We start from the raw sequence: 16070 nt of genomic DNA on the forward strand, positions 1-16070 counted from the left end.
TACTGGGGGGAACAAATGTGTACCTGTGGCATAAATTCTATGAGTGTCCTTTTGGGCAAAAATCTGCACAGTATTTAAAATAAAGTAACAGTTTTACAGCAAGTAAGGGTGATTTTATTTTATGTTATAGGAGACTCATAACGTTTATTTTGCATGGTATTTTCATACAAATTGTGGATTCTATGAGGGCATGTGACATATAATATAATCGATTTTGGTCTGTGGAGAGTTATGCATTTCAGACTATGTTGCAGGAAGTGCATAATTGTTTTATAGTGTCATTTTAATTGTAAATTATGAAGTTTTAGACATAATGTTTGCATGGCACATTAATGAGAATCCTTGAATCCGGGCAATGAATAGATTATGTCATTATCCATTGGGTGTAATGTGAGCACAGTTATAGTTTGCGACCTTTACTGTTTCTGTAGGTTGGTAAAAACGTATTCCTTTCGAAATATGTCATTTTGATATTGTTTTAAAGCTTATTGGGAAAAGTTGAAACAAACATGTTTTTTCTTTAAGTTACCACTAGGGTGCGCTAGACTCCAGCGATAGAGTAAATTACCCCAGATCACAGAATATAAATTTCTTTTGTGGCCAGTTCTCCCGATTCTGTATATGTTAATTTGAAACAATTTCTCTTGTGTGCCACTGAATAGAGGAACAAAATGCTCTTACAAAAAGTGCATCTGCTAAAGCAAATGACAGTTACATACAAAATAGAACTGGAGTTAGTGAATTGGGCTGATTTAAATAGACAGTACCCCATAAATAATTCTATACATAATTCACTAGAATAAAATCTAGTCTAAGTATACTGTAAGTAAAATAACTTTTAAGTAATAGTTGAATAAATGCTGTTTAAATCACCTTGGTAATACAAAAGAAAGATATGTTAAATGATATTCCTATTGATTTTAGCCTTGTTCCATGTAACTATTTATGTTCTTGTCTTCAATGTTTTCCATATTTCTCTAGATTATATACAAACTTCAAGAAATGTTTAGATAATTAAATCTTAGTTCAAAATTACAATTATACCCTGTTAAAAAATATGGTCAGAAAATGCTTAGGTACTTACCTCTAAAATGTACTCTACATTATTAAATTATTGAGATTGTCTAGAGTTGAGTAAGTCATGACTCAGAAAAAATAAGTTGATTTTTTTTTTCCCCCCACCTTAAATTTACAGTGAAGAGTGGTCAGGGGGGGAGGGGGGGGTGGTGATTATATATTTGGGTTATACCTCAATAGACAAAGAATTTGTTACATTGCAACCTATCAGTCTAACTTTCTCAAGACCCTATATGTAATGTCTGATAATGATTTAGAACATATGTTGGTATTTGTGTTGTAAATAGATACATGTATATTAATGATGACTTAAATGTAATGTGTATTAACATACTATATTCACATAAAAATATTTTTTTATCGCACAAACTCCAATAGTTGCAAAACATTGTTATAAGCGCACAACATATGGTCCTAACAAGGCAATCTCTTTGCAAGTTCATAACATTTCTGGGGGATGCAGTGAATTTATATAGTAGTATATCAAGTGCTGTTACATATCTAAAATGACAATGCATATTTATAATCTTCAGCGTAATTGTCACTGGTTTAATCAGTAGCCAAATCCTGATTAAAACAATATGTCTGGGGAGTGGAAAGATCAATGGTCTACACTCCTTGATCATACTGTATTGACTAAGGTAATGACATTTTAACAATACATCAATAAAAGTAACACAATAATACATAGTAATAATACATAGAGAATAATACATAGTAACCATTAAGGTTACGGTGAGATGGGGGGTAAAATAAGATATAACATACCCCACTTCCACTAGTTTAATAGCATGGATTCATCCAGGAATTTATTGTTATAGTAGTAAAATGAAAGTTCTGAATCTATTATTTCATTTCTAATGGGAAAAAAGTATAATAAACGAATCATATGTGCAATAATGGCACTAACCTAAGAAAATAATAATATAATGGCATTTTTTAATTTGTAATATTCAATTAATGGAAGAGCTAGAGAAGAATATGCTTAACTCCTACTGTGTATATCTTGTGAAAATGAAAGGGTGTGAGATGCATTGACCCCCATGTATTTATGTGTTTTTGCAAAAGATAAGGACCACCTATTGTGCTTGTCTGATATATCAACCTGTCTGTATGTAATACATTAACCTGTCTGTGATGCATCAACTTGTCTGTATGTGATATATCAACAAGCCCCGCCCTTCTGCAAGACCCAATCTCCAAATCTTACTTTGTTCTATTATGAAATACATACAGTAACTGTGTGGAGACCAAATACATTTTGATATCCACATCATCTTCTATAAATGGATTCTCTTTGTGTCTTTCAGTCCAATGACAAGATAACACAAGAAAACCTTAAAAAAAATATTTCTTTTCCCAATTTTTTATTGAGCTGTGATCATGTTAAACGCCTTGTTGTGTTCATATGTTCTAGGAGTAGAATACCGCTAACTGAACATTCTTCTTTGAATCTATCACCATCGACTAAATCAGGTCTATTGACTGACAGTGTTTTCAGCAGTTTGCGATCAGGTAATGGAAAATGTGCCTTTTGTCGACCAAAAGGCATTGATATGATTTGGTTCCTGCTTACTAATTAGTCATTAGGGACCCCAGGTGTTTAGCCGTGTGTAGACGTCTTATGGACAGTGACATCAGATAGAATAAACAGAAATAACAAAAATTAATATAAAATAATAGTTTTAAGCTCTGTCTGTAAATTCTGATCGGTTTAGGGATTGGTCAGAGAGGACTTTGACATCACCTCTCCAAATTAATTTATGTATGTGTATATATATATGTATGTATGTGTGCGTGTATATATGTATGTGTATGTATGTGTGTGTTAATATAATATATATATATATATATATATATATATATATAATTTATTATTAATATTGGTTTAAAGAACTTATTACCATGCACAGTTATCTCACCATATTCCTATACTTTATGTGTATGCTTGCAGATTGTATGCACAAATTCTTTATATGCAAAACACCACTGTACTTGATTGTATTACCCTCATGAGGTATTTTGTTAAAGTATAAAGACGAAAGCATTAAAAACGTTTTAGGTTTTTATAGCTCCAAAGCACCTGTTGTATTTCTTCTTCCTCTCCTGTGTGAACCTATGTAACCAACGTAAAGCGGATTGAAACAATGTAGCCAATCCTTATGTTCAAAGCAGCACAGAGTGTTGCAGGAGATTAACATGCTGGTCTTATAGAGCGCAGTGACCCACCTACTCCAGCTAATGAGAAGAAGGCTGTGTGTGATGGAGGCGGTGTCATTATATGGAGTCCAGCGGGAACCCAAATACAGAGAGAGCAGTAAGATCAGGATCGTACTTGAGATCATGTTGCCAAATGAGACTGATTCATGAATCTAGACAAGAAGAGGTTTAAGGACCAGACTTTTAACAGTACAACGTAAAAATGGATAAAGACAAGATTCAGTGTCTGTAGGTGCAATAGAATCTCTGATAGTTTAAAGGTACTTTCTAATAGTGTTTCACACTCATTGTGAAATATATGCAAATGTTTTACACAGAGATTCCGAGAACAGATTTTTTTTTTTCACATGCACAAATGTTCACCCACAAATAGCTGAAATCCATTGTGACTTCTCAATAATTCCATTTCTTTTATTTTGCAAGAATTTGCAGAAGTTGTGCTGTAAGGTCGATTGTAAGTTGTGTTTTAGATATACGTAGGGGGTGAAAGTCTATATATTTAGAAAAAGTATTAGATGTAGCAAGTGTATATGATTGTGACTGAGATCGTGGATGGGATATCTTGTTATATTTCCTAACCCATATTACCACATTGCCCAGATGCATCTTATATGAAGCACAAGATGGCCGCAGTCCTGCTTCTACTTGTCACTAGTAGCTATGAGTGGCATAGTATAAGGTATTTCTGGATGCTGTTGGAGCCGAAAGTTGTTGTATTTGAGAGCAGAACCAGACTAACCAATTAAATGGCAACATGCTTAGGATCACCAATGAATAGCCCAAAGATTTTAAGGGTAGCTACTGACAAAGCAAAGTTTTTAAAAACAAAATTGTATAGTGTGGCGAAATGCGTTAAGTCACTCTCTATTGGCTTTGCCCATTCTTACCCATTACATGTGAGTGTGGATTTCCTCTTCTCACAATTAAACGCACTGTCTCCTTTTAAGGAGGCATTGCGTTGAAGGAAACATATAAAGTATATACTTTCCTTAGAGTGCATCTAAGAAAAGTATAAAAAATGTGAAGAAGCAATTAATATAATGCATTACATTACTTTTATTACAATGCTATTCTCTTTAATAGGCTGTTAATGAGTGTGTAATGCAGTAGCTAGGTTTCCACCAACACTTAGCTTATATAAAAAGAAGTTACCAACACTTAAGTTTATTTTATTTTTAATTACATCGGCTTTTAATTATTATGATGGTCAGGAAATTGAGTTATTTTTTTGTCAGTAAATTTACTGCTGATTGGCCATCCCAGTAATAAGGCTTAGATCAATCTAGTCTGTGTTTGCTTGTTTGATAGAAATCCTGTTCAATGTATTATACAAATATGGTGGCACAGTGTAAAATGGATTTAAATGTACTGGCCCCTGGTTTTTAACCTACTAAAACCATTGTAGTTCAATTCCATTTGTTGTGTTTTTTTCATGTTAGACCTTTTTAGTTTAGGTTTGTTTTTTTATTTATTTTTATTTTTGTTTAGGTTTATAAAACGATTTTCATTTTGGAAAACATCTGCCATGAATATTCATTGGGCTCACGTACGACCACGTGTGCAATGTGTACACCTGGTCATATCTTTGTGGAACAATTATTTGGCCAAATAGTGCAGACACTAACATGCTCTTAATTAGTGTAGTGTCATTAAATGTTCAATCCACTGATAATAGGTGGACACTGTCCAGGATCTACAGAGTACAGTTAGTTAGTTCAAGTTGAGGAATATGGCAAAAGTGAGGTGCCACGTTTGATACCTCTCCAAAGTGGCATCAGCTACCTAAAATTATGTGACTTCGTATTTCACAGACATGGAGAATTCATTTCTATTTACATTAAATATTAAAATACAATCAATAAATGTTGGCAAATGATATTTGTCCCTTCTAGGTTATATGACATGCCAATAACTGTTGCGAAGATATACCCAATACAAGCAAAGCCGCAGTTATAAATCTCAGTTCACGCTTTCTTTCTTTAATCTCCCCCCCCCTCTTCCTTCTATCTCTCTCGTTCCTCTCGTCCCTGTTTCCCTTTCACCCCTTTGTGCCATTTATATGTCTGCCCTTCCCTTTAGATTGTAAGCTCCTATGGGCAAGGCCCTCTCACCACCTGTTTCCACCACGTTTAACTCCGCTCAGCAGCTACTCTGCCCACCTCCTCCTTGACCTTTCTGACCACTGACCCCACCCCTGCATATCTTTGCACCTTTTTAGTGGCTGTTAAAATGTTAGCTGCACCCTCACTCTTGGGCTCAGTGTTCCAGCTTGTACTGAATATACCTCGCTGCTCCCCCTCACCCTTCCAGACTTCCCCCATGAGCTGTGTTTAGAGCTACTATAGTCAGTGTTACTTGTTTATTGTACCATACTGTTCCAACTTGTACTGTCCTATTGTTTGTACCCTGTACGGCTCTGCAAACTTCTTGTTAATAAAAACTACTAGTAATATGGGATGTAGTATACAGAATGCTTAGGAATTAGGGTTTCCGAATGAGAGGTTTTCCCATCATTTTGAGCACCATGACAAAAATATAAAACTATATAATAAATAGAGATGGTCACTGACCCCCGTGTTTTGGTTTTGGATTCGGTTTTGGATCTGGATTACCGTCGTGTTTTGGTTTTGGTTTTGGTTTTGCAAAACCGCCATTGCGTGTTTTGGTTTTGGTTTTGTTTGGTTTTGTTTTGCTATTTTTTGGGAAAATCCATGTTTTTGGGCCTAAATTAACCCAATTTAGTGCTCCAACTGTTTTAGAGACAAGTAATCTAATTGTTGAGGTAATAAATCATCCAAAAAACAGTTTAATTCTTCGTTGGTAGGCCTATTCTACACACAAAACAGATTGTCTTCCTCTCCATCTATGCATATTGGCAATGCAGCCATCGTCTTTGAATGTATATTACACCCTACACTTATAGTTAAATATGTAAAGAAATGGAAAAAGCCAGTTTGGTTTCTGTCTCTCAAGGCCCCCCTCCACTTGTATAAAATACCAAAAAATTCAGCCATTATAGACTGTACAATATTAATTGACATGGAGAAAGCCAGTTTGGTTTCTGTCTCTCAAGGCCCCCCTCCACTTGTATAAAATACCAAAAAATTCAGCCATTATAGACTGTACAATATTAATTGACATGGAGAAAGCCAGTTTGGTTTCTGTCTCTCAAGGCCCCCCTCCACTTGTATAAAATACCAAAAAATTCAGCCATTATAGACTGTACAATATTAATTGACATGGAGAAAGCCAGTTTGGTTTCTGTCTCTCTAGGCCCCCCTCCACTTGTATAAAATACTAAAAAATTCAGCCATTATAGACTGTACAATATTAATTGACATGGAGAAAGACAGTTTGGGGTCACTCTCTCTCTAGGCCCCCCTCCACTTGTATAAAATACCAAAAAATTCAGCCATTATAGACTGTACAATATTAATTGACATGGAAAAAGCCAGTTTGGTTTCTGTCTCTCTAGGCCCCCCTCCACTTGTATAAAATACCCAAAAATTCAGTCATTATAGACTGTACAATATTATGAAAAATGGACAAAGCCAGTTTAGGGTCACTCTGTCTATGACACCCTACCCTTAAGGATAAATTGCCCTAACAGCAGCCTTTCAAGATGGTATGTGATATGGAAATGCCACAAGTCCCTTTCCTCTTTGGGGGTAGATTGCACCCTACACTTACATAGAAAGTTTTAAAAAGATGTTATCGGCATCATCTTCAGCTTAATCCTCACCCTCATCAGTGTGTACGTCATCATCACAGACTATCAATTCATCGCCGCTTGAATCCGCCATTAGAGAACAGTCAGTGCTTGGATGTCTTGGATGGTGAAGGCCTTCCTCGTGGAAGATGTAGTTCATTTTTATAAACATCATTTTCTCCACATTTTTGGGAAGTAACCTTCTACGGCGATCACTGACTAAGTTCCCTGCTGTGCTGAACACTCGTTCAGAGTACACACTGGAGGGTGGGCAGCTTAGGTATTGCAAAGCAAGTTTGTACATGGGTTTCCAAATGGCCTGCTTTTCTTCCCAGTAAGGAAAGGGACTGTCTGACATTTCCATATCAACTATCTCTTGAAAGTAATCCTCCACCATCCTTTGCATGTTTATACTCATATTGGATGGAGTTATGGGCAAAGTGACACATTTTTTTGAAAAATCCTTCAAACCAGCCCAGATGTTAAATTGTTCTCGTCTGCCCCCTGTGTCTTCCCTGCTTCTTTTTTGGAAATTTAATTTTTTACGAGCAACAGCTTGAGAAAGTGAAGGAGGACACGTCGTCAAGCCGAGGCCCAGTTCAGCGGCCAACTTGCTGAGCAATAGCTCCTTGCAAAAGTTCACATCTCGCTCATTTACAAGTAAAGACTCAATGTAGGTTTTAAACCTTGGATCAAGCACAGTGGCCAAAACGTACTGATCCGAGTTCAAGATCTTAATAACTCGAGGATCATTGTGAAGCGAATTAAGTACTTGATCGACAAGGCCAACATACTTTGCTGAATTGCTTGCTTTCAGCTCCTCCTTCATTTTCTCAAGCTGCTTTTCCACTAGTCTAATTAAAGGAATGACTTGGCTCAAACTAGCAGAGTCAGCACTGACCTCACATGTCACAACTTCAAATGGTTTCAGCACCTTGCACAGCACTGAAAGGATTCCCCACTGTGCAAGAGTGAAATACATCCCCCCTCCTTTCCCAATGTCATGACTTGTGCAATATGCTTGGATGGCTTTGCGCTGTTCCTCCATCCTCTGAAGCATGTACAGGGTGGAATTCCACCGAGTTACCACCTCTTGCTTAAGTTGGTGGCAGGGCAAGTTAAACTGCTCTTGGAGCTGCTGTAATCTCCTACATGCTGTGGCTGAATGCCTGAAATGGCCTGAAATTTTACGGGCCACCGAAAGCATCTCCTGCACCTCACGGTTATTTCGTAGGAAGCTCTGCACCACCAAGTTGATGGTGTGAGCAAAACAGGGAATATGTTGGAAATCACCCAGCTGTAATGCTCGCACTATATTGTTGGCGTTATCTGAAATGACATACCCTGGGGAGAGTCCGAGTGGTATAAGCCATGCATCAATCACATCTCTCAGTTTGCGTAACAAATTGTCAGCCGTATGCCTGTTAGTGAAGCCGGTGATACAAAGAGTGGCCTGCCTGTGACAAATGTTACGTAGTGGTGTACATGCTGCTGCTGTTCCTGCTGGTGAAGGTGAATGACCAACCCAGTGGGCTGTCACAGTCATATATAGTCTTTGGTTTGGCCACTTCCACTTGTCCACATATCTGTGGTTAAGTGAACAGTGGGCAGAATGGCATTTTTCAGCGCAATCTCTACATTTTTACACACTTTTTGGTATAGTTGTGGAATAGCTTTACGGGAGAAATGGTGTCGCGATGGAATTCTGTAACGCGGACACAAAACCTCAATTAACTGTGAAAAACCAGCTGCGTTTATTGTGGAGATTGGACGCAGATCTAACACTAACATTGCAGCCATGGCGTCTGTGATTCGCTTGGCGACTGGGTGACTGCTGTCATATTTGCTTCCCCTCGCAAATGATTGTTTCACAGTTAATTGCTGAAATGTAGGACTGCTCATTTTATTCACCTGCCTCTGGGATGACGATTCACCCCCAGCAGCAGCAACAGCAGCAGCAGGACTAACGCTTTCTTCAGAGGAATCAATAATAGTGCCGGAGTCATCCAGCCTTAAGTGGGATGCCGGGCTAACTCCGAGCGCTACTGAGGATATTGATGAGGATGGTGTGGTGGGTGTATTTTGTAGCCGTCGGTGAGCAGAGGGTCTTAGCTGATGAGGGAGTGCTTGTATTCTTTTGGGAAGAACTTTCAGCTTTTCCCAACACTTTGCCATGAACTCTCGTTAAATGGCGTAACATAGACGAGGTTCCAAGATGGTTAAGGTCCCTCCCTCGACTGACTGTGGCTTCACATACACTACAAATGGCTATACAATTGTTGTCTGGATTTGGGTAGAAATAATTCCACACATAAGAAGTGGATTTTTTTGTTTTATGCCCAGGCATGACAATGGCCTTTTTCTTGTCACGTGCCAGAACTGCTGCCACTGGTGCAGGACTTACACAAACAACCTCATCCTCATCAACATCCTCATTAGCGCCCTCGTCGCCTACACAAATCTCCCCCTCATCCTCTTCTAATTCCAAAGTGGCATCCTCAATTTGGGTATCACCGGCTACACTCGGGCTATTAAGGCACACATCAGCAGAATGCTCACGATTAGACATCCCACTGTTGGATGGACTTTCCACAGGGATTGTTGTCATTTGTGAATCAGAGCAAATATTCTCCTGTAATGCCTCACTGTTATCTTGCAGCTCGGCTTTGACGCGTAACAGTAGTTGTGCACCAATTGTAGGCTGGGTAACTTTTTGGGATCTGCCACTAATAGCCAAAGGTGAAGGCCTCATTCTCTCTTTGCCACTGCGTGTGTAGAATGGCATGCTTGCAATTTTTTTTTTATCGTCACTTAACTTTTGCTCAGTTACACTTCTTTTTCGCTTCAATACAGTAAATTTTTTTTTGGTTTTTGTTTTTTGCACTAATTTGAAAACACTCTGTTGTTTGACATCGCCTTGGCCAGATGACGTACTGGGAACACTAACATCAGGACTGGTGACAGAACCTGGTTGCTCATTTAGATCATATGTGGACTGCTTTGAATCCATTCTGAGCGCAAACCACTGGGGAGTGCTAAAAATTATTTAGTAGATTCTGCTGACAGTTATGACTTTTGACAGCCAGAAATATTAATGTACAATTAGGGAGGACACCCCAAAAACACTGAGGCGTGCTAAAAATTATTTAGTAGATACTGCTGACAGATATGACTTTTGACAGCCAGAAATATTAATGCACAATTAGGGAGGACACCCCAAAAACACTGAGGAGTGCTAAAAATTATTTAGTAGATACTGCTGACAGATATGACTTTTGACAGCCAGAAATATTAATGCACAATTATGGGGGACACCCCAAAAGCGCTGGGGAGTGCCAAATATGAAGAAAAAATAATAAACCTCTATCCTCCTCTCTGCACTAGCGATTTTGGTTAGAGCAATTGCAAGAACAATATTGTATTCTCTTTCCCTGCTCTAATTAGCCTATGACTACACCCTGCTCTCTCCCTCTGTCAAATGGCGATGGATTGCTGTGGAGGCGTGTATTTATAAAGTTGAAGTATCGCGAGAACCGAGTCCCGAGATCCGACAACGTCACAATGACGTTCGGCCTCGATTTGGATTCGGAATGGGCGGGAGAGTACCGAGCTGCTCAGCTCGGTACTCGGATACCCAAAGTTCGGGTGGGTTCGGTTCTCGGAGAACCGGACCCGCCCATCTCTAATAATAAATGACAGACACTGATGACCCAGTGTTTCCTCCTAATGCTTATGGCTCTTCAATCCATCCTAAATGCTGCTGCAAGACTGATCTTCCTCTCTCACGGCTCCACATCTGCTGCACCACTTTGCAAATCCCTACACTGGCTCCCTGTGTCCTCAAGAATCAAATTCAAATTACTCACCCTTACCTATAAAGCCCTCAACACCACCCCTTCATACATCTCATATCAAAATACTCTCCCTCTTGCCCTCTTAGATCTACCTCTGACCTGCGCCTTGTCTCATCTCTGGTAACCACCTCTCACTCCCACCTACAAGACTTCTCCTATGCTGCTCCCCACTTATGGAATTCCCTACCACACTCAATCAGACTTTCCCACAGCCTTCAAATCTTTAGATGCTCTTTGAAAACCCATCTCTTATTTAGAGGTGACCTTATCCCCGATAACACTATTCACACTAATACACCCTCACAGCTGTCCCAATCTCCACTCTGAGCCACACTCGCTCCTCTTGTATCAGCTGTGCCCTCTTCCACTTAGAATGTAAGCTCTGTAATGAGCAGGGTCCTCCATAGCCTTTGTTTTCATGTCTGTGTTTATTCTGTCTGCCTTGTATGTCCCTGTTTTATGTAGGTACTGTACAGCGCTGCGGAGCACTGTGGCGCCTTACAAATCTATGATAAGGATAATAATATGGCATTCTCCTCTTGGAGACAAAAGTATGTATATAGACTCACCTGATAGGTATGAGCTCTATTATCTGGAAAATGATTATTTAGTAATGAAAAGGCAAACATATTTTAGAAGTTGAAGACAAGTGTTTTTCTAGTGAATACAGGAGTTGCTTATCTATATTGAACATTGTATTGTTCAGTCGTATAACATTAATGTGTTCTGAAGTGAGGTGCACACTAGTCTGTAGTTGACTGTGAGCTGTGTAGCCTTTGGTGGTTACAATAGCAGATCATTATTTATTGATAAAAATCTAAACCTGATTTTTTTGCTGCATTTTTGTAATAATTTGATCTTGTGTGTGTGTATATATAATTATACATCTGGCCAAAAATGAGTGCTTCACTTGTGATTTATGTTTCTGAATGGCTATTCATTATTTGAGTAATATAAGCTAGCCCATATATATCATTTTTTTACATTCATTTTCATATAATTTGATCTTATATTTTAGAAGATGGTGTGTATTTAATTTTCTTTTCTGTATCAAATGGAGAGATGCTGTAACATGTAATGTGCTCATTTATAACTGGTCTATTTATTAATAAATAGGTGGCTCAGTGGTTAGCACTTCTGCCTCACAGCACTGGGGTCATGAGTTCGATTCCCGGCCATGGCCTTATCTGTGTGGAGTTTGTATGTTCTCCTCGTGTTTGCGTGGGTTTCCTCCGGGTGCTCCGGTTTCCTCCCACACTCCCAAAACATACTAGGTTAATTGGCTGCTATCAAAATTGACCCTAGTCTGTGTGTGTCTGTGTGTGTGTGTTAGGGAATTTAGACTGTAAGCTCCAATGGGGCAAGGACTGATGTGAGAGTTCTCTGTACAACGCTGCGGATTTAGTGGCGCTATATAAATAGATGGTGATGGTATATTGCGATAGGGCTGATTTTCTTTTGCCTCTTAGAATTTATTAGTAATTTACTGGTGATCTGGATAGCCGTTGTCCCCAGGTTTTCAGTGACACTAATTCAACATTATAAAAATACTTAGAAAATATTGGTCATTGAAAAAAATGCTCTATTCTAATAATAGGTTATTTTGTCATTCCTTCTCTTCTCTTCTCTCCATCCTGAGATAGCAATAACAGAAGAAGGATTGAGACTTCTTTGTATTTTGCAGGAATAATCTTTCACCGGCGAGACCTAGCGAATCTAATCCAAATCAGGGACTACCACTGTTGATAGCTTGATATACAGGGGGAATCAATATCTCTGGAAAATACACCGGTTTTGCCGGAGATAGGGCTTTTCGCACTATAATAAATTGGCGGATTAGCGCTATAAATGTTTGATTATCAGAATGATTTGTAGGTATGTTTGCAGGGATCGGCGCATGGTTACTGTTACGTAATGCAGAAAAATTGGGACTGCAACTTGAAGGGCGGAACGGGGGTGAGAATGGGTGGAAGCACATGGTCGATGTACAGTAAGGACGTGTCTAGGAGGAGCGAACAAATATTCGTCCGATTCAATCTCTGCATTTCTCGGATATGTGTGTTTTAGCCATATCATGTGCTCCATCTACAGGTCAGGTGTAAGTGCCGACTGATAGTGATGACTCATGTATGCATGTCACGTGTTTTCAAGTAAGAGAAACTATAAAAATGCATTTAATGTGCAATAGGCATTAATAACATCCTGATTTATGTATTTTATGTACAAAAAAAAAGGTAAAACTTTTTTTTTTTTACACTTATTTTTATTACTGATTATAGTATTAATAGTTTTAACTTTCCTTTTATATAATATTGTCTTTTGCATTGGACTTTTAAATGCACGTGCGTATCCTGTTCTGTCTGTCTGCATACAGCAAGTATAGCCAAAGCGTACTTATACCCAGATTCAGATGGAAACATTTCTTGAGGTCCGCTTGTGTCTGAATACAGGCGAACGTGCGTGCAAATTACTTGTACATTCACATTGCATTCCAAGATGAATCACCCCCATAATGTCGTAGTGTATGGAGCCATTATTAGTAAGTGAACAGGGCTACAGAACTAATTCTAATCATACCTAGATGATGCCAAATGCACATTCAAAAAGGGGAAAGACTGTATTGGTGTGGGACCTGAGTGATTTGTACCTAGCCCATAGTTGCCTATTATTCCTGAATGTCCGTGAGACTCCCAAATTTTGGGAGTTCACCTGGGAGAGCAGAGCAATCTTCCGCATCCTATCCTCTTCTTTAGTAAAGTGGGGGCGGGGCTATTTGTTTCACCCTGGCCCCACCCCCTGCTGTAATAGGCCGTAATTGGTATAGTGGGACAGAGAGCCGGGACAAGGATGACCTGATTTGCATGGTCACACCCCCAGGGAGCAGCAGCTTTGGAGATCTCCCAGATGAAAGATCTCTAAAGTTGGCAAATATGACCTAGCCCTTGAAGGGGGCATCACAGCGCAGGACAATGTACTTATATAGTAAAATGGTGTAACATGTATGATGGCTTGCAGGGTTGCTGCATAACTCCTCTGTTAAGTACTTGAATAAGCAATTATGAATGAGTGGATAGATTAAAGTCATTCTTACTAAGACTGTATATTTGTATTACAACAAACCTCTGATGAAATAAACAATTACCTTTTTGTTTCATGTTTTGGTTTCATTAATCACACTCGAGGAATAGAAACGTAGTACCGTAGAATTTGACGACCGATATGAACCACTGCGCCCATAGTCTGTCCATTTTTAAACCTTTTGGAAACCTCCAAACACTATTTGTTCCATAGTTCTTTGTAAGGCTATGCTTATGTCTAGCCAAAATAATTAATCCCTAGAGCTGACACTCCTGCTGTCTCTCGGAATTCTGCCCCTGCACCTGCCCTACTCTCAGACCTCCTCAGGGAATCTCTCACCACTCTCTCCTGCACCCTGGCATCCAATACTTTCAGGTGGTCCAACTCAGCTCTCATACTTAACTTCAGGATGTCTCCCCGAGTGAACTTCCACATTTAGAACTCTAAACCATCTGACAGATTAGGCTGAAATCACCTGGCTACACCTCTCACTGCCACTCAGTCGTATCTCCAACGCCTCTATCCATCTCACTTGGGTTCTGGAGCCTCCCACTCAATCTCAGGCTAGCTAATATGCACAACACATTGCTGCAGACTCATTCATACATCACTCAGGGCTGTCGCACATACTCAACTATCCGTTGTCTCAATGTGATGAGCTGAGGCTGAATTACTTTGCTTTGCTAGAAGCAGGTTTGAGCAACCGCCAGCAATTAACTTGCATATCGGAATCGGTACCAACATCACCGTCAGTAAAGACTGGCGATCTGGAGATAGTTGTCCAGCTTTTACATACATACAACTTTTATGAATTGATGTCTGTGCGCTCTTGTGAGTGTAGTTGTTGGCAATGGTCTGTCCACAACCATCCACTCATTTCAAGCGAATATCGTGACAGATTGTGGGAAAAAAGCTAAATTTATGTGATGTCATCAAGGATACCCAGGTGTGATGGAAACCTGGCACCACGCCTAATATCTCTGACCTATTAGCTGGCTTGTAGAGGGCTTTTGGAACTAATGACAAACAATTGGAATATTGATCTTGTCAAGAAGGTTAAAAAAATACTCCTGGACAGGAAAGGGTTAATACAATTTATATAACTTTTTTTTTTTTTTTTTTTAAAGTAGCTAAACAATACCTAAAATACTTATTACAGAGAAAAATGTTCCAATCAAGGATATACCTAGATGTAAGACTACCATATACACTATGCAATAATAAGACTGGATAGTTGCGATGTGTTTTGCAGTCAGTGGTCTGTTCCTCTCTGCTTAAATCGACATTCTCCGGTGTATCCACTTGTGAAGATATAGCACGTGTCCTTGTGACTTTATAGAAGAAAACCAAATTAACATTAAGCTCTAACAATGATGGACCGACGCGTTCACATTTAAAGAGAATCTCATTAACAAGCCTCCACTGTCCAGTAAACGCTTATAGCGACTTCCTTTAGGCTTATCGCACATTTGCACACATTGATTGTATAAGGTTCACAAGGGTGAATATCAAAGAGCCTTATTTAGTACTATAATAAAATGTACTTTTCAGTCAAGAAGAGAACAGGAAGGTAGAGTGTGATAACAATTCAAAAAACAGACATAATAGAACAAATCAGTGGATTAAAAGAGACTGCTTTATATCAAATGCAGTAATGTATACATTACTTTTAAGATGTCTTTGGCATTGCTAGATAAGAACCAGGCCTAACGGAGTTCCATGTTATATAACACGAATGCAGACATACCCATGCATGTTAAAATAAAAAATATATATATATCATCATCATTTATTTATATAGCGCCAACATATTCCGTAGCACTTTAAAATTGGGGACAAACACAGTAAACTAATAAACAAACTGGGTAAAACAGACAGAGGTGAGAAGGCCCTGCTCGCAAGCTTACAATCTATGGGACAATGGGAGTTTGATACATGAGGTTAAATCTACATTTTGCATTTCGGTCCAGCCAGACTGCAAAGGTAAAAGTGACTCATAAGCTAAATGATCCTGTCACACAACAATGTTGGTCAGGGGGTAGTTGTCTTGTGTGAAATTGTGCAACAGATGGTAATAGGTTGATGTAGTGAGGTTAAGAGGGTGGTTGAGGAATATTATAAGCTTGTCTGAA

General features: G+C 38.9%; 1 protein-coding gene across 4 annotated transcripts in view; it reads left to right on the forward strand.

Annotated features, from left to right (window-relative positions):
• AJAP1 (adherens junctions associated protein 1) overlaps positions 1–16070 on the forward strand; it is a 181696-nt gene that overhangs the window by 580 nt on the left and 165046 nt on the right. The window lies entirely within an intron of this gene.

Source organism: Mixophyes fleayi, chromosome 11 (assembly GCF_038048845.1).
Source record: "Mixophyes fleayi isolate aMixFle1 chromosome 11, aMixFle1.hap1, whole genome shotgun sequence".
NCBI lineage: Eukaryota > Metazoa > Chordata > Amphibia > Anura > Limnodynastidae > Mixophyes > Mixophyes fleayi.